This window comes from Canis lupus, chromosome 31 (assembly GCF_048164855.1).
Source record: "Canis lupus baileyi chromosome 31, mCanLup2.hap1, whole genome shotgun sequence".
Classification (NCBI taxonomy): Eukaryota; Metazoa; Chordata; class Mammalia; order Carnivora; family Canidae; genus Canis; species Canis lupus.
Genome location: NC_132868.1, coordinates 26,243,609 through 26,266,231, shown reverse-complemented (window position 1 = coordinate 26,266,231; position 22,623 = coordinate 26,243,609). Strand labels below are relative to the sequence as shown.

The 22,623-nt window shown below is 38.6% G+C and overlaps 1 long non-coding RNA gene across 1 annotated transcript in view; it reads left to right on the top strand.

Moving 5' to 3' along the window:
- The first annotated feature begins 503 nt into the window (after positions 1-503).
- The window catches only part of LOC140622432 (uncharacterized), a 29,255-nt gene continuing 7,135 nt past the window's right edge, over positions 504-22,623 (top strand). Inside the window, exon 1 of the long non-coding RNA XR_012022196.1 lies at positions 504-570. This is a non-coding gene — a long non-coding RNA (uncharacterized lncRNA). The remainder of the gene's footprint in view (positions 571-22,623) is intronic.

Here is a 22,623-nt window from a genome sequence, read left to right as displayed (position 1 = left end):
TGGTGGTAGGAATAGAGTATATAGGTGTGAAGTATTTGATAAGGTGGATTGAGAGATTTTTATTTTTGTGGGATTCTTTTTAAGCATGTCATAAGAGCTGAAACATGGATAGTAAGAAACAAGCAAGGAATGTCAAGATTATTCAGCCCTGATATAGAAGAGTTCCTGATTGATATTTGAGCAGTAGATAGAAAGTCCTTTGAACAAGAACTGAATGAGTGAGGGGAGAGATATAGATGATATTAAAGAGATAGGCAGGGGCTAGATCAAAAGGAGTCTTTTACGCTACTGTGTTAGGATTATATTCTAATTGCTATGGGATGACTTTGAAGGATTTTAAGAAATTTTATTTCTCACAGTAACCTGTGAGGTGGATGTTATCTTTGTTTTATAAATCGGCAAACTTGGAGATATTTGGAGATTTACCTAAGGATACACAGCGGATGAGCAGCAAGATTCCAGTCTTCAGCGTCCTAATCTAGATTTATTTCTCTATCTACTATAGATGGAGCTGGAAATAAACACACAAAGGAGGAAAACAGTACAGCAGTAGGTGACTATTATATGTGCGTAAGTATAATAGATGAGTTCCCTGGGGCACACCCAGAAGGTCCCTTCATTAGGGGAAGTCCTACAACTATTTGGGTCCACTGGAATGAGATTCCAAATCAGTCAGGGCCTTTAGCTTAGATTTAAGACAAATATTCTATTGAAGTTACTATTGAATATTTAGCATTGATGGATTTCTCCTGACAGATTGCTTTGGGAAAGTAATCAGGTGAACACCAAAGACTAGGGGATGAGGAAGTGTCACAATCATCAAGCCATGAACTGTGCTCCACTTAGTCTTTCCACCATAGCCTCCCACCTCACACAGATCTATGGATGGTAACCCACCGTTGTCACTAAGAAGGAAAAAGTGCCTCCAACATACTCTAAAATCTAAATTATTCATAATATAATTACAGTCAAACTTTCCCTTTTCCTCACCCTCCCTAAGGCAAATTTCATGGGACTCATTTTCCATTCATTGATTCATGGAGCATTTTACTGTGCTATATGCGCTGGGCCCTGAATGAGGTGTGGGCATGACAGTATCACATAGCCGGGGATTTTCAGGCTCTCGCAGACCAGAGGTCACAGATCTCTTAGATCTGCCACCCCGTGCCTCCTTTTGTCTCTATTGCTCCCTTTCACTTGGTTCCAACTGTACAAAAGTTTTGCAGGTGGGGCACCTGAGTGGCTCAGTCGGTTAAGGGTCTGACTCCTGATTTCAGCTCAGGTCATGGTCTCAGGGTTGTAAGAATCAAGCCCTGCATCAGGCTCTGTGTTGGATGTGGAGCCTGCTTCAGAGTCTCTCTTCCTTTGTCCATCCCCCCTTCCTCGGCCCCTGCTGGCATTTGCATGTGCACGCATTCTCTCCCACTAAAAAAAAAAAAAAAAAAAAAAAAAAGTGTTGCAGAAAAACAGAATAGTATCATTTGTGTCTTTGCCTCATCCCCCTTAAGAATATTATTCATTGCCATTCAGACTTGATGATCCTCAGGGGCATCAGGAAGAGAATATAGATATGGTTCCCTAATTGTCCCTTAATTTGTGTATGTTAGAGAATGGCCTGTCCTTATTATCTTCTACTATTTTCAGCTAACTACTATCACACCTTCACTTTCAAAAATATTTCCTCTTAAATTGTTTTCCCTCCTCTTTCTTGCCTACCCTGCTTCCCAGCACTCCCGTGGCTCTTGTCCAGATGAGGTCGAGCTCACCTTTCCGACTTAGAATTTCTCTCTTTTTTTGCAATTAATTATGATTCATTGGTCTTTTGATCACGTAGCTTTCTCTCATGAATTAGAAATCCAAAGTGCTTGATACTGCTCCAACAAAATTTATATATACTATGGGTATTTTTATTGCATTATGTGGTTTAAAAAGGGACTGGCAAGAAGCTGTAAGAATGGTTATTAAGGAATTACAGCTGAATGGGAGACACCTGTGAACAGCCAGGACCCATCATGATTGCAACCTTTTCCATACATTTGCCATTAGGTTATGCTAATACTCAGACTCAAAGACTGCTATATTTGAAAGAGCCTTAGAGATTATCTAAACGTGTCATCATTTTATGCTGAAGGAAACTGAGACATGGTGTAGAAATAACCACTAGAACTACTATAACTTTAAACTGTGGAGAAAATTAAAAAAAAAAACAACTGTGGAGAAAATCATTCCATATATATGGAAAATTTAAAATAAGAGGTACTTATAAGAGGATTACTCTCATCTGTCTTGCCATCCTAAATCCTACTTATTCATCTTCCCCAAACCATCCTATACCCAGAGTGATAACTCTTTCTTCCTCTTGCTACGTTTGCCCCATCAATATGACAGTGGGATGCTCTCCCCAATGCACTCCACTTCAATGCTGGAAATGACACCATCCCTCCACCCCAGCCCACTTGCTGGAGCCCTGATCAGAATCTATAATCAATGTCAGGATCCTGCTTCAAAAATGTCCTATTGCTTAGAATCATAAATCAACACCCTCCTCCCTTATTTGATGAGCACAGTTTATCACCTACAGATTGGTTAACAAAGCAAGTCCACATTGTACACAAATTGTCACACTCTAGAGATTATATTTAAACTCCTGGCCAGGCCATCTCCTCCCCAAGGACAGCCTTAAGGCTATGTTTATACTTCACTCAGTTCCAACTCCTTCTCCTCTCCCTTGGCCTCATAACTGAAGACCTCCCAAGCTAGCAGGCAGAGGCCATATAAGTTACAGTGGTTAAGAAAATATGTGCAAGTTCTAGGTGGAGACTCGTACTTAGCCTTTGCCAAGTTTATTCTTTGTGATATTTCCCATTGTTTTCCTTCGCCCACTTCATAGCCTTTAATCAGAAGGCACCTCAGTTCCTTGTACTTTAGCATCACTGGCAGGGTGTGTTTTCTTCAAGAGAGATTGACACTGTAAGCCGTATCCTTTAGTTAGGTGGTTCACAGGCCTCAATGTGCATTAGAATCACCTGGACATCTTTCTACTGATGCACAGGCCCCATCGTGCTTCATTAAATCTAAATCTCAGGGTATGGAGTCAGGTACTAGCATCGCTTAAAACCTCTTGAGGAGATTCAGAATTTCAGCCAACGCTAAGAAACACTGTCTGGTTACAAGCTGTTTGGGGTTTGAAGCATTGTGAATATTGAGTGAGTAACATTTCTTTGGGCAGGATCTTCTGGAACCCCTAAAACTATACTACACAAACCAGTACTACATACTGGTATATTCTAAATGAATTTTGCTGAAGGACTATGAGATTTAACATGAAAGGCTTCCAATTTCTTCTTTAGGAGTTTCTGAAAGAAGAATTAAATTCACAGTTGATTTTTAAGAGGGAGCTTAAAGTATTCCACCGGTTGGCCCCAGCCAAAGGCAAGGAAGAATTGGCAGGTGTTTGGAACAAACAGAACCAGCAAAAGAAATCTCAAAGGAGGGGCCAGGCATCACCTCCAAGAGAATTGGTTCATGAATCCTATTTGGTTCAAAGGCATAAGGCAAGAACTAAGAGGAGTTTAGCCTATGGGAAGAGGTTGGGTATAAGATAGACATTTGGGAATATGGGGTAAAATCAGTTCACTCAAAGACTCTCTGAGGATGACAGGGGATGATGGGAGTTGGGGTTCAGGAGCAAGGTGACAGTGGAGGTGCACAGTGACTGGTCTGGGTAGAAGATAGACCTTCATTTCAGGCCCCAGGGCTTTGGAGGGAGTGGGGGGGAAAAAAAAAAAACAAATTCCCAAGAGATTAGAATAGAAGGAGGCAGAGGCATTTTTCAGCAGTGGGGAGATTTCAGCTTTGGAGAACTACTGAACTTAACATGCTGAGACTAATGCCAACTCCACCAATCCACAAGGGAAGGTTATTAGCACACTGATCTGCCGACTCCTAGTTAGCTCCAGGAGAGGAGTGAGAATAGCCAGCAGAGAATCTGAGGTTCATTATCCAGAGCTGAGACATTGTTGAGCGGAGGCAGAGCATAACTTCAAAGATACCAGTGGCCAAGGACCATGTGGAGCTTGCCACAGTGGGCCAGATGGGAACGACAGCCTTTTTATTTGGATATTATGTGAGGAGCTGACAATGAAGGCTAGAAAACTTGAGGGCACATGGGGAAATAGATATTTAAAATGCTTTGGTATCATGAATGAATGAAAAACATTTTAGTGTTTAGATGGAATAACCAGAAAGTCTCTGTGACAGAGTGAATTAGTTCCCTGTCACTGGAGATGTTTGTCTTCAATCTGAATGTGTAACTACATGCTCTCCTTTCAAGATACCATTCAGCAACTGCAGGATATCCTACCACCAAACAAGGTTGAGCACTAAGAACGAAGGAAAAGAAAGAATTGGGAGATGAACAGAAGAAAATCCCAGGATGACAGTTGTGTAGCAGGCCTAGTGCACCAGTAGTCCATGCTGAGGAAGGATGAAGAGCTCAGAAAGGTGGTCTACAGGAAAAAAAGAAGTGGGGTAAAGGGCTCAGTAGAATGCAATACCCTCAGATTGGGTGTCAATGTTTGCAAAGTTTTTTTGATGTATGGAGTCAAAATTTAAGTAGTCATAATGGTCATTTTTTAACCATAATCTATGATAGAACTACATTACAAAGATGGGGTTGCGAGGAGGTAGAGGGTGTATAAGGACACTAAACTCATCTAAAATAACAGAAACTCAGGAGTTATCGTTTAAGACGGAGAAATTAAATACACAATATCAGCATATTTACAAAAATAAAGGTCACTACCAGAAAAAAAAAAAACACTAAAAAGAATAAAATTGTTCCTTTTGGGAGCATGCAGCTGTGGGGTAGAGGACAGCTATTCTTTATCAAGACTATGTCAGTATTATTTCATTTTTGTTTTAACTGGATGCATGGATTTCTTTGGTTAAAAACAAAACTTAATAATAGTAATTTAAAGATACAAGAAACAGAAGAAATGAGTCTTGCAGAGGAAATTCTGACAGACAGCTACATCAAATGAATTTGTCCCCAAATGCCCATGCTTCTAGGTCCTCTCTCCTTTTTCTTAAGCATGTGAGCTAGAGAGGTTGAGGGGGAGAGGAGGTAACACAAATTGTGTGGGGGAGCACAGAAATCAGGAGTAGGACATAATCTCGCTCTAGTTCACCTCAGTGCTCATGCTGAAGTCCAAGTCTGGCTGCCCAGGGAGTGCGGAAGGCCGACCCGACCCTAACACCCTGCGTGTGGCTGGGAAGAGTTACAAAGAAATGCCCCATGGGTGTTCGGGGCATTTGGCCATAGACCAGCTCTAGCATCATGAGGTTGATTTTAATGGCCTATTGATATGTAAGAGAGCAGCCTTTGTTCTCAAAGTGGTGCCTTTGTGGATTTGGTATCTCTCTCTGCTTCCACAGAGACTTGAATCCAATAACCTTAGCCACATACAGGCCAGTGGTCACCCCATGGCAATTATTAGGGACTTAAGTACTTGGGCTTTGGATCAGACATGCCTACATTCAAGTCCTGGCTCCGTCACTAACTAGCTGTGTGGTCTTTGGCATTTTGCCTAATCTCTAGTTTCCTCAACCATCAAATGATGATGGCAACCATATCTATCTCACTGAGATTTGGGGGGAGAAAAAATAAGATAATTCATGTCAAGTGCTCAGTGCAGTGCTTCATAAATCTTAGCAATAAGTACTAGCTTTCCTGTGATTCCAATCCCTTGTTCTTCTGTTGCCTGTCCAGTTAAATGCCCTGACCAGGCAGGGCACTCTTCCAGCCTCCTAGAATGGTACAGAGCACACTGCCTCTATTCAGTACATGCTAATTATGTGATGACCAGCAAGATGATGTGGCCAATAGTCTCTTCTCTGGCACTGAGGCACTCTCATGGAAAAATCTACCTCCCTCTGCATAAATGTGGTGCTGAGCAACATAGCATTCCCAGAAACCATCCTGACCCCTGACACTTGCATGGGAAACAGAAATGCTGGTTTCTCTGCATTTGTTAATCATGAAAATACTCTGGCTTGACGAGGCTGAAATGCATGCCACATGAGAAAGAGAAACCTGTGTTGTCTTTGGGAGTGCCAACGATGTTATGCCCCATGTTCTGCACAAAAGGAAAGAGAACAAAAAAAGAGGAACCAGCTGCCTTCTGAGTTGCAGAATACCTGAAACATCCGCCAAGGAAAGGGAAAGGAAATCTCTATATTATAGTCATGCAGTGCACAACCTCACCTTTCCAGAACGTCACAAATACATATACTAACTCTGCATGCATACCTCTCAGTCAAAAAGACAGTGATTAGCCTTGAAATCCTGGAGATCCTGACTTTTCCTCTGTTTCTGTAATTCCTCCTCATTGCTCCCACCCAGGTTCTTCAAGCTTCCCCTTGATCACTATAGGTTTTCCCCAACTGTTCTGAGCATCTGTGGACATGCCTTTCTGGACATGCCTTTCTGGAATAGCAGCCTTCTTAGTCACAGTGGGGCAAGTTGTCCCATTTCTCCCTCTCCTCCCTACTCAGGCAGCCATCTTTGGAGCAGGAGTGTCACCAAAGTTCCTCCCACCTACCAGCCCCTCTCAGAAGCATACCTTATGTCCTTTTTTTTCCTAGTCTCCCACAGCCTCGGAACATTCCAGCAGAGATTTTTTTGTATGTGTAAGACATCACTCTTTGAGAGATTTTATATCATCTTATCCCTTTTGTAAATTAAGTGTCTGCTGCTGGATATCTACAAGTTCTCCAGCTTTCTGGTGTCACTCTTTCTTTTTATATTAAACTAGAAATGCCCCAAACCCCATTCCATTAACTCTGAAAGCCCAGGACATCACACCAATATCCTTCTCGTCAGAAGGGGTTTATGCTTCTCTCAGTATTCTTGGGAGGCTTTCTCTTCTTTGTGTCTTTGGATTTCTTCTGCTGAATTCTTGATTCTTAATCTGATGTCACTCCTGCAAATGCTGTCCCCTTTTTATACCACTTTGTCCCATGAAAGCAACACCTTTCTTCCTTCATCCTCTAAAATCATCACGGATTCTATGTGTACATCAAATTCTACCAAAAGTTGGAAGCAACCTAAGATCTTTATGACAAACACTTAGGAAAGGCTTGGCTGTACTAAAATTATTTTTTACTCTTTTATTGGGACCCTTTCTAGGCAAGATATTCTAAAATGGCAGTTTGTGGCCCAAATACAGTCCATGGACATATTTTGTTTGGATAGCACAGAAATAACATTAAGTTTTAATTAGTTTCCAACATTTTAAAAGGAGGAGCTTTTTCAGATTTTTGCCTTTCCTTGGAAGACTGGGAGATGAGAGGGTACTGGAGCCCCCACCTCAGCATGATGATAACTGGCTGGAGCTGAGTGCCAGGCCCAGGACTTGCCCCCAGCAGAACCATCACCCCTAATCTATCATCTTACCTAGCTCTGTACCAGCATGGGCCCTGGTGGGGAACAGTTTCTAAATTTCTCTTTCCACTTTCCTTCTCTCTTTTTCCAAGGTCCAATTTTTTTTTTTCCTCTGGCAAACAACTCTAGCATTCTTGTCTTCGGTCTTGCAGAGCATTTAATTCTCTTTGAGGCCACCCTGATCACCTAAACTGGCACCAGTCACCCCATCCTTTCACAACCAAAAAGGCCTAGTGAGATCTTCAAGATGTTTTCCTCAATACAATTTATCCACCTTGATATAAATTGTGTCATTCCTGTACAGGGCGGAAGTATCTGTGGTCATTTGGTTTAGAAATTCCTCCTAAATCATATGGCTAATTAGTGGCAAAGCCAAGGCTCAAATTCAGTCCTCCTGATTCCCAGCCCAATACCCCCTTATGTACCCATTAATGAACCTTGATTCAGTCCATAACCTGGGAGAGCTTTATTTTGGGAGGCAGATTTAGAGAGGAGTAGAGAAGGAAGCATCTCTGCCAGCTGGTGATCATGGACATTTATCAGCCTGTGAATCTTCTCCTTTCAGTAAGGAAGTAGGCAGGCTGCCACTCTTCCTTTTTACACAGTTTTGGCTTTCTCTGGTACTTTTTAAATCAGAACATTCAGGCTGCCAAAGAACCCTGGAGACCACCTAGCCCAACAGTCCAATTTTATAAATGAGGAAATTGAGGTCACTTGCCCTTTTGAGCTTAAAATATCCTTTTTAAGCAGAGCATGCTCATTTTACCTGTACACAAATTGCTGGACAAGGTACAGTGAGTATTTTGTCATAAATCTTTAAGTAGAGAATTTCCAAGATGGATTTGAATAATGATAGAAAATACAGCAAAACAGCTTAGGTGACAATAACAATAAGGTACACTAGAAACAATTTTATTGTTTAGTGAACTGTGGAGAAAGCACTTTTGCATCTCTTAAAAGTGCTGTCAGGCATTAACTTATTAATCCTCAAAGTAGCACAAAAATCTTATTCAGAAACACCTACTTTCCTAAAGCCACTGAATGCCAAGAAAAAGAAATAGTATCACTGTGAATATCTAGATTTGAAAAATAGCTAAAGAGGTTTGCAAAAGACATCATAGGTGGGGTTTAACCCATATGGTGTTAGAACAAATGAGTGAAGCAGAGAAAGACATTAAGGATCTAGTCTCAGCCCACACTCACCATGAGGGGAAGTCATTCTGGGCCCAGAACTCCTGAGGATACCAGAGCAGAGCTTCTCACATTAGCTGTGATGGAGGACAGTTGTCAAGCACCTCCAAATAAGGTTTTCAGATTTAGCAAATAAAAATACAGGACACCTGGGGCATCTGGGTGGCTTAGTCAATTAAGCATTGGACTCTTGATTTTGACTCAGGTCATGATCTCAGGGTCATGAGAGGGAGCCCCACACCAGCTCCACACTGAGCATGGAGTACACTTGAGATTCTCTCTCTCTGCCCCTCTCCCCGCTCATGCTCTCTCACTCTCAAATAAATAAGTCTTTAAACACAAGACACTCAATTAAACTTGCACTTTAGATACAGAAACCTGAGACAATTTTTAGTAGAAATATGTCTCTAAAGATTCTTGGGACATAGTTCTGTTAAAATACTATTCATTATAATCTGCAATGCAAATTTAACTGGGCATCCTGAATTTTATGTGATAACCCCATTTCCGCCTCTAGTCCATCATGGAACAATACCCAAAGAAATGAAATGACTATACATGGACAGAAATAGCTTGCACCTGTGTGACTCTCCACTGAGTAGAACAACTGATCTATTTCCTCTTTATTGAGATGCATCCACTGGTCATATGCTTAGGTGTCAGAGCAAAGTCAAATTGCTATAAACATGTCTAAGCATTTACTCTCAATTTCTATACTTATATACCCTGGACCAAGAACAAATACTTTGCCTACTGTCATTTGTGGAGCAAAGTGGAAGATTCACCTGTTTCCAGCTCTACCTCTTCCCAGGTGAACAAATCCACTTAGGCATGAGTATTTCACAGTCTCTGATGATCTATAAAATGACAATTACTGTAATTGTGCCTAATGTTGGCTTTGTGCCTCATACAGACTCAAGTACCCTATGTACTTGAGATAATAGCAATGGAAAAATGCTTCCACATCTAACAAAAAACACCAAAGAGAAAGAGATGAAAATCTAAATATTTGATTATATTAAGAAACATCAAAGTTGTAATTTCAAGAGGATTCAGAACTTGTTAGACTCTCTTATACCTATTATGTTGTTTAGAAATGCTTTCACAAAAAAAAAAAAAAATGCTTTCACATTCAAGGCTACATGAAGGTAGGGCCTGGATGAGTACCTTAAATCTTTGAGAGAGTAGTGATTATAAAGATATTAAACTAGCCCTGATTATACTTTTTTTGTTTGTTTACTGTATATGATTGCTGTAAGATTCAAAAAAATTATGCGAAATGCTAAATGACTCATCAGTGTCTATTTTCTGTAAGAAAATGTTAGTGTACTTAAAATTTGTCTTTTAAAGGAAAAGGTAAAGGTCAATTTTTGCCATTTGACCTGGCAAATTTTGTATGTGTATATATGTGTACATATAAACATATACATACACATATTAAATTTCCAGAGCTGGAGAGACTGTGGACACATGTACACTTACACAACTTTCTTAATCCTAGATCTCACTTCCACTGCCCTTCTGTCTGCCAATCAAAATCTGTTCCCTGGAAAGGAACTATTAATTTTTTTTTTTTGGTTCAGGTGTCCAGATTTTAATAGGTGAATTGGTGGGAATATTTGATTATTTGTCCTAGAGGTGGGGCAACAAAGAATGATCTTATTGTGTTGTCTAAAGATGGATAACGTAACAGAGAAATAAAAATTGTAACAGGGGGAACAGAGTAAGTCCAACAAGGCAAAGGCTTAATGGAAGTAGCAAAGTCAACTAACTCTCAGAAGAAACAGCGTGAAAAACAGGTTAGTTCAAGAAGTTCAGGACTTGTGGAAGATTCTGTCTGAGAGAGAGCCTCTGTCCTGTGGCTACATGCACAGAATGGGAAGGCTGGCACAACAGCATCAGGGAACATATTCTGCTGGATAGTAGGTATGAATGATTGAGACTATATTGAGATAACTTCTTGAAATGAATCAAGGTACTTTTTCTTTTGCATTTCCTCATACAAAACCTTCCCTTTATTCATCAGAGACATCCATTACTTTGGGGGAAGATTGATATAATTTTAATAGAAATACAAAGAGAGTTGGTGCTCAGATTTTGAGTTCCAAGACAGATTCTTGATGCCTACTTCACAGGTAATAATTATGAAAGCCAAAGCTGGATGCTTTCTATTTTAAAGGGAAAGAGAAATTTTTGTAAATCAAAAGGCAAAGCCCTAATGGAACTGAGCACAAAATATATCCACCAACAAAAGACTGGAAAAAGAATAGAGGTGGCATCAGTTTCCTATCACAAGAAGGACTGGGTTATTGAGGCTCTCTCTCCTGCTAAAAGCATATAAAAATATTATATATATATATATTTTTAAATTTAATATCTAGCTGATCCTGATAAAAAGAAAGTGCACTTTTCAACATTCAGAAACCAAGATGGAATTTAAAATAAGACAGGTATCAAAAGCAAAATGTACCAGACAATTAAAAAGAGAATTTTATTCAGGCTATTGTGATAGAGATAAGGTTCGTTAATGAGAAACATCTCAAAAAAAAAAAAAAAAAAAAAAAGGAAAGACATCTAAAGATTTATCAAGACACATAAACAAAGACTTATTCCTAAATCTTATGGGGATCATGGGAAGGGTGGAGTCTGCTCTAATCTGAATCATTGAGGAAAGGTGGAGGTGGGTTTTATCTTGAAATGTGCCAGGACCTGCTACTAGTCTTTTGTAGCTGGCTGGTTAGAGTTAACCTTTCTTTCAGAACATAAAAGAGTTGGGAAGGTTTCTTAACTGTAATTATTTTCTGGCAGCGCAGGGCTAAGATAAAGTTCAACCTTGTCGGCACTCCCTTTCCAAACAACTCACAGGCAATCAGAAACCTTCTGATTGCGTGAAGTAGGGTCTAACAAATAGTCTCTGGTTGTTGGCATTTTTCCTGCAAATCAATTGAAAAGCTGTTTAGAGGTGATGGCAAAGGTCAGTTGTTTTAGAGTCCTGCTGATCAGGCATCTTAAAAGGGGGATGTGCAAAATGGAAAGGGGAAATATTATCATAAAGGGTTGTTTCAAAGTGAAAGCTAGGAGTTCAACCCTGAGGGTCACTGGTACAGTGGATTCCAAGAAGTCAGTGAAGAAAAATCTTTCAGTTATGCAACACCACTCACTGAGTTTCTTAACTCTCTCCAGCTACGAGATCCATGCACTCAGTGACCACGTCCACTTTAGTTCCTAAATAACTGGTAATATCTGATTAAAGGAGCATGATTCTCAGCTATTTCATGCAAGGCCTTGGTGGCAAAACCACTATTTCCAATGCTTGCCACCAAGGAAAGCAGATTTCTGTGGAACTTATGCAAATAACTATATTGGCCATGAAAAAGTATCCTGGATAAGAGTCTCCAAATTGTGGAGCTATCAATCAGGGAGGAAAAGATGACATTTATAAATATTTCATCACTTTACAAAAGCATAATCTACTGAATTGTCATAAATTATAGATAGCTTAAGAGAAAAGATCAAAAGGACTTCTAATATATCCAGAAAATAAAACATTAACACATGAATAATATTCCAAACAATACCCATAGTCATCCTTCATCATGTCATTGACATAAATTAGTTCCTTGTTCTGCTTGATCTTGTGTTAGCATTCTCATGAATCCACTTGCTTCTTGACTGAATTTCTAGAAATCTCGACTCAGTCCACTGGTAGGGTTCCAAAGTTGTTTAAATGAGATGATACCATAAGAAGCCTGGACTTAGAAGTATCTGGCACAGTCTTTGTCCACAGAGCTCTGACAAAGTCCATTTTTGCTGAAGACAAAGCCCCCTAGCCTGTAGCTGATTGCAAGTGCTTTCAGGGAAGCATCAGAATAGAACAAAAAACTGTCTACAGATGACAAAAGATGTAAAATAGTTTTGTTTATTACTGATAATTTTCAAAAGTGGAAGATCTGATGAGTATTCATTTCATGAATAATGCATCTGGCCAGGAAAATTGGTTGTTTCTATAGCATGCAAAATAAGACAACAAAATTTTTAAAATTGGACAAAATATCTCTACACATAATGATTAACCTTATTTCTACAGAGGAGTGAATATTGCATCTAATTCATTAAAATGGATAAATATAATCTTTTACAGCAAAAAACAGGTTCAGATGTAACATAGAATAATTCTGAGAAATAATATACAATAAATATACCAAGTGGACATACCAAAACTGTAATTAGAATATACCAAGAATTTCAAGTAAAGAAATTCTGTAAGTCTGGAGTGATTCTAAGTATCTGTATATCCATGAAGTTCATGAGGTAAGTTCATGAACTCCTACTGAAAACCACTAGCCTGGAAGATACTAGATTAAAATTAATGAAGTAAAATTGATACCAAGTTAACATCTTTAAAAATAACTAAAATGATAACTCAATACATTGTTGTTTGTTGACTGAGAAAGCAACACTACAGGTCTGAAAGGAAACATATCATGGACAGTGAGGGCAAATCTCTAGGAAATTTTCATGCAGCATACAATTTCTGAAATATTCTTCTTAACAACATTTTTTTCCATACAAACTTAACCTAAGGAGGGCTAAATATCTCTCCTGATTTGACAATGTTTCTCATGCAACTTATCAATAGTAACATATCAAATAAGCCTAATTATTTCTAGCACCACTCTTTTTATAAGATGGAAGAAAAAAGTCCTTTGTGATTTTCCAAGGACCTTCTGGGAACTATCAAAAACAGTTTTAGGCCCAAAAGATATTAGTTAGAATTGAATTTTGGAAAAGCAAAATATCAAGATTGTCAGCATATTTGAACTTGATGAAGATAGGACCATGGGTCTTACCACGATAAAATTTTAAAGTTAAAAAAAAAAAAAGAACCATGCATGATTGAGAAATAATACTTAGCTACCTATTGAACTAAGTGACAATAAACTATTTCAAAAGTAAACCCAAGAGATAATGTGATAGTAAAGACTTTTAGCTTTTTCACATGTGGGAAATTTTTGCTTTCTTAAATAATCAAGAACAAAGTCAATACAGACCATAGATGTGATTCTAGTCAAACAAAGAATCTTCACTATCTAGGCAGATTTTACAGAAAATAAGAAAATAATGATTTACAACCTCTCAGTAAGAGTAGATCAAAACTCCAGGAAAAAGATCACTCCGAGAGAGAGAAAACCAAACTCTAGTAATGCATCAATATAATATTTGCTATTATAGCTTTTTGGAAAAAATTACAAATAAGCTCATCAAACTTTAGCTTTGGCTATGGCAAAGTTCTCTTTCTATGAAAGTTCTACTGATTTCTATATCCACACACATCCCTTACAGAACAACTTCTCAGGATGGCAAAAACGAACACTTTCATTAATAGACTCAAGTATATATGGCCTCTCTGCATCATATAAAACAAGAAACAGAGAGTATGAGCTTAAAATTATGCTTAAGGATTAATATATATATAAGTATTCCATCTTATTTAGAAATGATCTATATCTAATGAATATCTATAGATTAATTCAATTTCATTTCAGTTCAAGATTTTAAATTATCTAAATATTTTGGAACTTATCTTCAAGCTACATGCTACAAATTCATAATTACTACTGAAATAAAATTTGTTAGAATAATGCTTTTATTTGGTTAAACACAAATATACATTTTACATAATCTTAAGCACTAAGTAAAAGTTATGTTATCTTATTTGACCAGTAAACTTCTGTAAGTTTAGGAAAAATATATCCAATATATACAGTAAGACTAGTATTTGACTTCTCAGTAGAAATAATGGAAGCCAGAAAGATATGGAACTTTGTGGACACCAGACAGACTCTGCCTTAATCAAGTGGTCCAGGCTAACATCACCAATAGTGGGTCTTGATATATTGTACTCCAGTATTATGATGTGAGGAGAGGCACTTCACCTCTGTGGTATCCTTCCTAAAAACTCGTAACACCAGCCAGTAATCATGAGAAAAATATTTTTTTAAAATTTAAGGAGTATTTTACTAAATATCTATCCAGTACTCTTCAAAACTGCCAAGGTCATGATAACAAGGATAGACTGAGAAAATATCACAGATCAGGAGACTAAGGAAATAGGATCAAATGCAATGTCATCTCCTAGATCAAATCCTAGAACAGATTTTACAGTAGTGAAAAAACATGAAATCCAAATGAAGTCTGGAGTTTTGTTTGGACTTTGCTTTTTTTTTTTTTTTTAAAGATTTTATTTCTTTATTCATGAGAGACACAGAGAGAGAGAGAGAGAGACAGAGAGAGAGAGAGACAGAGACAGAGACACAGGCAGAAAGAAGCAGGCTTCCTACAAGGAGCCTGATGTGGGACTCAATCCTGGATCCTGGGATCACGCCCTGAGCCAAAGGCAGATGCTTAACCACTGAGCCACCCAGGAATCCTTGGAGTTTTTTCATAGTAATACACGAACATTAATTTCTCAGTTTTGAAAATTGTGCTTTTTTAATATTGGGAGAAGGGAAAAAAATATTGGGGGAAGGGGAGAATGAGTAATAGGCATATAGGAACTCTATTCAATCTTTGAAACTTTTCTATAAATCTAAGAGTTTCCACAATAAAAAGAAAAACAATGGAATACCACTACATACAAATACTAATGACTGAAACTAAAAAGACTAACACTCCCAAGTATCGATGAGGATGAGGAGCAATAGAAGTCCTCAAATATTGTTAGTTTAAATTAGTACAACTACTTTAGAAAACCATTTGGCAATATTCTTTAAAGTTGATAATAAGTATTAAGTTGAAAGTACGCATACCATTTGACCCAGAAATTCTACCCCTGGGTTTATATTCAACAGAAAGTATGAATTTTCCTCAAAAAACATGTATAATAATGTTCGTGGCAATTTTAAAAGAAAAAACCCTTTAAAAATGTTTTTATTTTTTATTTGTGAAAATAATTTTTTGGTTGTTTTCTTCAGCTTTATTGAGGTATAACTGACAAATGGGAATTGGATATATTTAAAGTACGCAACTTGATACTTTGATATATGTACACATTGTGAAAGATCACCATGATCAAGCTAATTAACATATACATCAACTAACATGACTATTTGTTTTCTCTTCAGATCATATCAATACTTCACTTTTCCTTTTGTAATATTTATCCATTGAACAACAACTCCCTATATCCCCCTCCTCCCATCCCCTGGAGGCCACCATTCTATTGTTTATCTCTATAACTTTGAATATTTTGGATGCCTTATAGATGAGGAACCATACAGTATTCGTTCTTCTATGACTGACTGACGTATTTCACTGTCTTCTACTTTGTTACCATAGCAGCTTTATTCATAATAGTTGGAAACAAAGCAAAGGTCCATTTACAATAGTGTGACTAAATACCCTGTGTTAAATTATTTCATGGAATATTATACCCAATGAAAATAAATGAACTACAGCTCTATGCAGCAAGAACATAATAACTCTCCCATTGACTTCTGAGTCAGAGAAGTCAGGTACAAATAAATACATACTACATAATTCTGTGTATAGATAGTTAAAACAAGATTAGTCTAGTCTATAGAACTAAAGCATAGATAATATCTCTAAGGGTTCTGTGAACTTGGGCAGGGAAGTGGTATGATGCAGAAACCAAACTGGGTTAAATTTATAGAATTCTTGATTATTCCTCTTTCTCTTCTATGCCAATGAGTCATTGCCTCTTTCTCAAATGAAAGCAGAATTCTTTGCCTCAATCATAGGCATACTTTAAGATGAAAATAAAATTAGCAAATAAGATTATGGAAGAAGTAACTAGTTTTGGGGAAAGTCAGGTTTCAATCATCCAGGATTTACCCTTGGATTCAGAGGTTAAAACTTCTTCATACAAGTCTACTCTACTCACTCATCAGGAAAAATAAAAGATAATTGGATTCAAGGAAAACATTGTGGGTATTCTGTTGTAGTTCTCTAATAGCTGATTATTATGAGCAAGGTACAGGTGGGTAAGAAGCTCTAATTAAGAGGACTGGGAGAAAATTAAAGTTTTTTATTGTAAGCCTGAGAAAAGAAGTCACATTATCTCAAATCCTCCTCCAAAAGCATTCATACGGCACACATAACATATGCAAGGGTAGCATTGTGCCTCATGAATCCCAGCAAGCATCTTCACCATGGCCTTCATGCTATTAGCTGAGTCTTAAAAATGATAAAAATGATTCTTGTTTCTGGTACTAAACAGGTAGCGTTAGGAAAGCATCCTAGGACCCTGTGGAGTGTCAACTAAGAGTTCTGCAAAGTTTATAGAATTGGTTCACACAAATAAAGGAGTTGGGATCACTACATAAAAGTGCTAGAGATCTGAACGTCCTTTTTGGCTGTGCTCTAGAGACTCGATGCAGAATCCAAGTTGTCTACACAGGGCAGGTGGTCTAGGACAGAACACAAAACATGGCCTGGGACCTAAAATCTAACAGATGATAACCTAGACCTGGTTTGAGATTGTATTTGTTCTAGTTTGCTATGAACCAACAACAGACCAAGTGATGAATGAAGATCAGATGTGAACTCAAGTGAGTGGATGTGGCTTCCAATTGTTTCTCTAGTTTTCATGGAAATTCAGTGATCAATGCAGCCAACGCAGAACATGAAATCTGCTGAACAAGATTTGTTCGAAGTCTTGGCTCTCCCACTTTGGGCTGAGGGAGAATCACCTTGGCATCAAAGCCTGTCCAACAATGCATGAGGACATTTTTATTCTGCTTAGACTGAGGAAGGGCAGTACCAGCATTGAGTTATACTGACTAACACATAAGGAAATTCTCGTCCTACTACATATTTCCTATTGCATCACTGGGGTTACAGCAGGAGAGGCCATAGTCTCCCAAATGCAGCAAAAGAGGGAATTCTTTGGAAGTCCAGTGGGTCTGAAGGACAATAACAAGAACCTATAAGCCTAGGCCCATGGTATACTTGCTTCTAACAAAAATTCTAACAAACTCCCTTTAGGTAGGAAGTATATTTATGTACGTGACATGTGGTGGGATTGCTACCTTATGGAACCCATCAAGGAGAATTCAACACTTGTAAAAGGAAAAAGTTATAAATATTAAGAATAGGACCAAAGCCATAACTTTCATGTAGGAATTATAAGAGGAAGCTTCCATCTTTATTAGACATTTTCATAAGAATATTAAACAGGTGGACAAAAAGAAATACACTAATAGTCACCATAAAATAGTTACTATAAAGGAAGTTTACAGAAAATGACTGAATAGTTCCTGTCAGCATAGAAGATACAATTAGAGCAAGGTTATTGAGTTTTGGGACTGGATAATTCTTTGTTGTGGAAGGCTATCTTGTACACTGTAGGATGCTTAGCTGTGGACTTTATGCATGAGATGCCAATAGTGATGACCATCAAAATGGTCTCCAAATATTGCCTGAGAATACTCAGAGTGAAGAGCTCATGGAAGCCACCCACCTAGTGGGTAGGTGCATGGAGTTGTCAAAATGGAGGCATGAAATAGGAAGAAAGGAGAGGCTGGAACAAATCCCAGGCAAAATGACTCCCAATGGGAAACTACTGTACTAGAGGAAAGATCCAAGAGAATCAAGGAAGAATCCAAGAATAATGATTAAATCTCAAAAGGAATATCAAAAGGAGAGTGGAAAATAAACTGACAATGTGGTACTTAGCCTTCAACAAATGACAGCCCCACCTAGAAGAATAAGAAATAAAGTCCCTTTTAGCCCTAACTAGGTTAAGGAGTGGTACTGCCAAAAGAAGGCTTTCAACTATAAAAGACCAGCTGAGCTAAAAACAAGTATTTTTAATAGTTAAATAATATTACAAATTAAAGAAAGAGCAAATCAAAAGGAGGCAATAAAGCCTCATTAGGGCCAATTATGATACAGGCTTCCTTTCTGGAAGTGACCTTTTCCATGACAGATCAATTTGGGTTATCTAATTATCATATCTACTATGGAATTTTCAAATGAAGGAAACAAGACTTTACAAGTTTTGTGGTTTACATAAGGAAAAGTGATTAACTTACCCAGGGTAACCTGCCAAACTCTTCTACTTCTGTGCTATTATCTGTGAGTGTTTCTTATGGAGTTTGTTCCCACTAAAAGTTGTATCACCGATTCAGCTCAGTTTAACCAGCTGATTTCAAGCCTGGGGTGGGGATAAAGAGATTTCTCAATACAGTCTCCTTGTCCTCAATGAACTTGTAACCTGGTGGTAAAGGTAGAAATACTCTGAACTAAATCATATTAATGTCTTTCCCAAGAAAATTAATAAGTTACAAACAAGGAATAAAACTGAAACCCGAGAAAGGCATTTAATTTCAACAGACTGAAGTTGGGGGATGTGCCACAGCGGGGGAGAGGGTTGGGTGCTATTTTACGTAGATTTGGAACTGAGCCTGAAAATTGATAAGAGTTCAACAGGTGCATGAAATGGTATTAAGGATGGAAGGAACAGAAATGGTGAAAGCTGAGAGGTCAAGAGGCACAGGTTCTATTTGCGAAGTGATGAGTCAATCTATTATGACCGGAGTGTGGAAGGTACAATAACGTGGGTGATGTTGCTGGGAAACCAGATTGGGGTCAGCTGTGGAGAGCTCTGAATGCCAGAGTAAGGTGTATATGATGAGGATTTAAAACTTCTGCCTTATTACATTGGCTATTTTGGTTTTGAATTATAGACTGTTGTTGTTGCTTCTATCTCTAGACATATTCGTCATAAATGAAGACTACATCATTACTAAATTAATGTTAATAATCTTTTCAAAAGCATAAGTACATCTGAGATGATTGGTAGCAGTTCCAGAACAAAATGGCATTTCAGTCTTGGTCTTGATATTGAATTTGCATAGCAGACAAACTATTTTTACTAGAATTTAAAATTCATTTTGGGAATGGCTTTGAGAAAGACAGCAGAGATTATGGAGTCATTAAAGTTCTCTGAAAATCTGATTTGGATATTACCATTGTACTTAATTAAGAAGTTGGTATATTACTGTTAAAGAAAAATGTGTTTGTTTAGGCTCTATGTCTAAGGCTGAACCTAAAACATTTACAGCAAAACCCAAAACATTTATTCCACAAAGAATAGTAGAAAGGGGGCTCTTTAAATGCTATTGTTGACTTTCTGGAAATGTCCATTGGATGACAGTAACAGAAAAAGCAAATACTTTACATGATTAGATATTATGCACCCTTCAAATAAGTAAACATCTTTATGTTGGCCACTGAACATTTTACCTCCCCAGCAAATTTTGTCCTGTGGAGTTAAGAATCAAGGTTATAAAATAATGTCAAATTTATGTCAAAAACAAACTCACGGTTTTATCAGAACTTTTCCACTACGAGTTCACCTCTGAAAGCACTTTTGCCAAGAGAGTTTGACCTATCCCAAAATAGTCTGAATAATCACCCCTCTAAGAAAACAAAAATGCCTTTGTGAAAGGTGCCATAAATATATAGTTATGTAGATTTCATTATCATTGCCCTTGCTCTATTAATAGCATATCTCTGAGACACTTCATGTACACAAAATTTAGACTAGAGGTTAAGGTCTACTTGAATTTTTAAAGAGAAAACAACATGTTATCAAAGTCAGAGTGTTTAAGTGCCTCGACCAAGTCACTCAGTGACTGCTATTAAAATGATGAAAACTTACCTGTATTTGTGAATTTTAATCCAAAATGTTCTGTGCCTTCTGCTGAAATATGATTGAGTTACTTTTATTAATATGATTGATTTAATATCCCTTGTTGAGTGATATTGTATGTCCCATATACAAGTCTTTTCCTCTGATCGTGTACATGCATCTTCATTATACCGTCTCCTATGTGAGCGTTTCTATTACAGAAGCTAGTAACATTCCGTTAAGGTTAACTTTATGTTTAAATAACTGAGAACTATATTGAAAATAAGTGAAGTAAATTCCAATTTATCTTCACCGTACAGGAAAATTCTCCTTGCACCCGCCTATCTTTGCTCAGAAAATAGGTCTGCCTTCATTATGAAAGTATTTCTCAGTTACAATTCCTTCTCCCTGGCCTACTCTTAAGTACTGTGGTGTAGATATTTGGTTAGCAGCAGTCTGTGAGATAACCTTCAAGAGAAATACTTTGGAAATCCAATAAGCTCTGGAGGCTATTCAGATTTTTTTTTAAAGATTTTATTTATTTATTCATGAGAGACACAGAGAGGGAGAGAGAGAGGGGGGCAGAGACACAGGCAGAGGGAGAAGCAGGCCCCTTGCAGGGAGCCTGACGTGGGACTTGATCCCGGGTCTCCAGGATCATACTCTGGGCTGCAGGCGGCACTAAACCTCTGAGCCACTGGGGCTGCCTGGCTAATCAGATTCTGATTTGAATTTGGGCTCTGCTGTTTACTAACTCTGTGTCCTGAGGAAAGTTACTTTAAGTTCTCTGTACTTTGGTTTCCCAGGTTCTGTAATGACTATAATCAGAGCACCTACCCATTGTGTTGCTGTAAGGTTTAATGGGACTGTACACATAGATTTAGTCCATGGTAAGTGCTCGGGTGATAGTTGCAGCGGCTGCTGCTGCTGTTGTTAATACACGGCTAGAACTGAGCTAGGACAAGTCAGCAGTGACAGACCTGAAACGGGTGTTCTTTTCGGGTGACAGCTAAGCATAAGAGAGAACACTGTAGCGGAGCGCTCTCAGGAGCCACCTCTGTCTCTACAAGCGGATGGAGTTGTCCAAGTGGCGGCAGAGAAGAGGAAGAGGGGAAAGGCCAGAGCACCTCATCCCTGAGATGACAGGGGTGGGAATGTCAGAGTAGGGAGGAAAATCAAATCAACATCAAGAATGGAGGTGAGATGGCTCTGGGTGACTAAGAAAGATGGTAAAAAGAAAATTCTTCCTTAGCAGAACCAGAAACTAGGGAATATAGCAAAGCAGGGAAGCCAGCAATAACACTAACCTCTCACATGAGGAATTTACAGTTCATAGCACAGTCATGGCTATGAATTCAGGGTGAGGTAGACCTATCACCAAGCTCATATAACGCCTACAGCCTCACTGTTTAGAAAGTGGAAAAACCTGAAAACCCCACTGACACATAAATTTGTAACTTTCATGTTTTAGAAATCACCTCGCTATATTTCTAACTGTATATTAGAAAAGGAAAGCATATAAGTGCACAGATTTCCAACCTGTGGGAAAAGGGCTCACAATAAATAGCTCTCGCATGTTCTCCTGGAGAGCCTAGAAGTAATAAGCTCCCTTCCTGAGCACTGCTGCACCGTCAGCATGGCCACTTATCAATGCCTGAGCAATCGTAAACCCTAACGCTGGCTCGCTAGCTGCTGGACCAGGGCCACCAGGCAGTGCCAGAGAGGTTAATATAGTGTGCTGAGATGTACTTCCCCCAAGGCTACAAATGCTGACTCTTCAGTGGTTGCTAAGGGGGAGAAATAGCCTCTTTGCTGCCAAACAGGCTTCATCTGGGAAAATTGAGCTCTTGGTCATCCAGGCATTTTAATGGACTCTGTGAATCACCAATCAGCCAGGAATGAATGTGAAAGAACCCCAGGTCCTAAGCCTGCTGATTGGCTCTTTCAACAAAGACAAATGGAGAGCCAGTCACTCTCAATGAAGCAGGCCACAAAAGAGATCCTTCCTGCTAACTATGGCCTCTCCTGTTTCTGTCCCTGGAGGACCATGGAGGTAAAAGCTGCCATAAACCACAATTCCTTACAGACAGCAGAAGAGAGTATAGGAAACAAGAATGGATGAATCACCCAGCGTCCTTCAAAAATTCTCAGCCTGGGCTCACAGCAGATACGAATATTGAGATGACTGGGGTCCTCATTTTTCAGGAACTACATCAAAATGATTGAGGCATGACACATTAAAAACAAGGGATCTGGGCAGGCTGGGTGGCTCAACGGTTTAGCGCCGCCTTTAGCCCAGGGCCTGATCCTGGGGTCCCGGGATCGGGTCCCA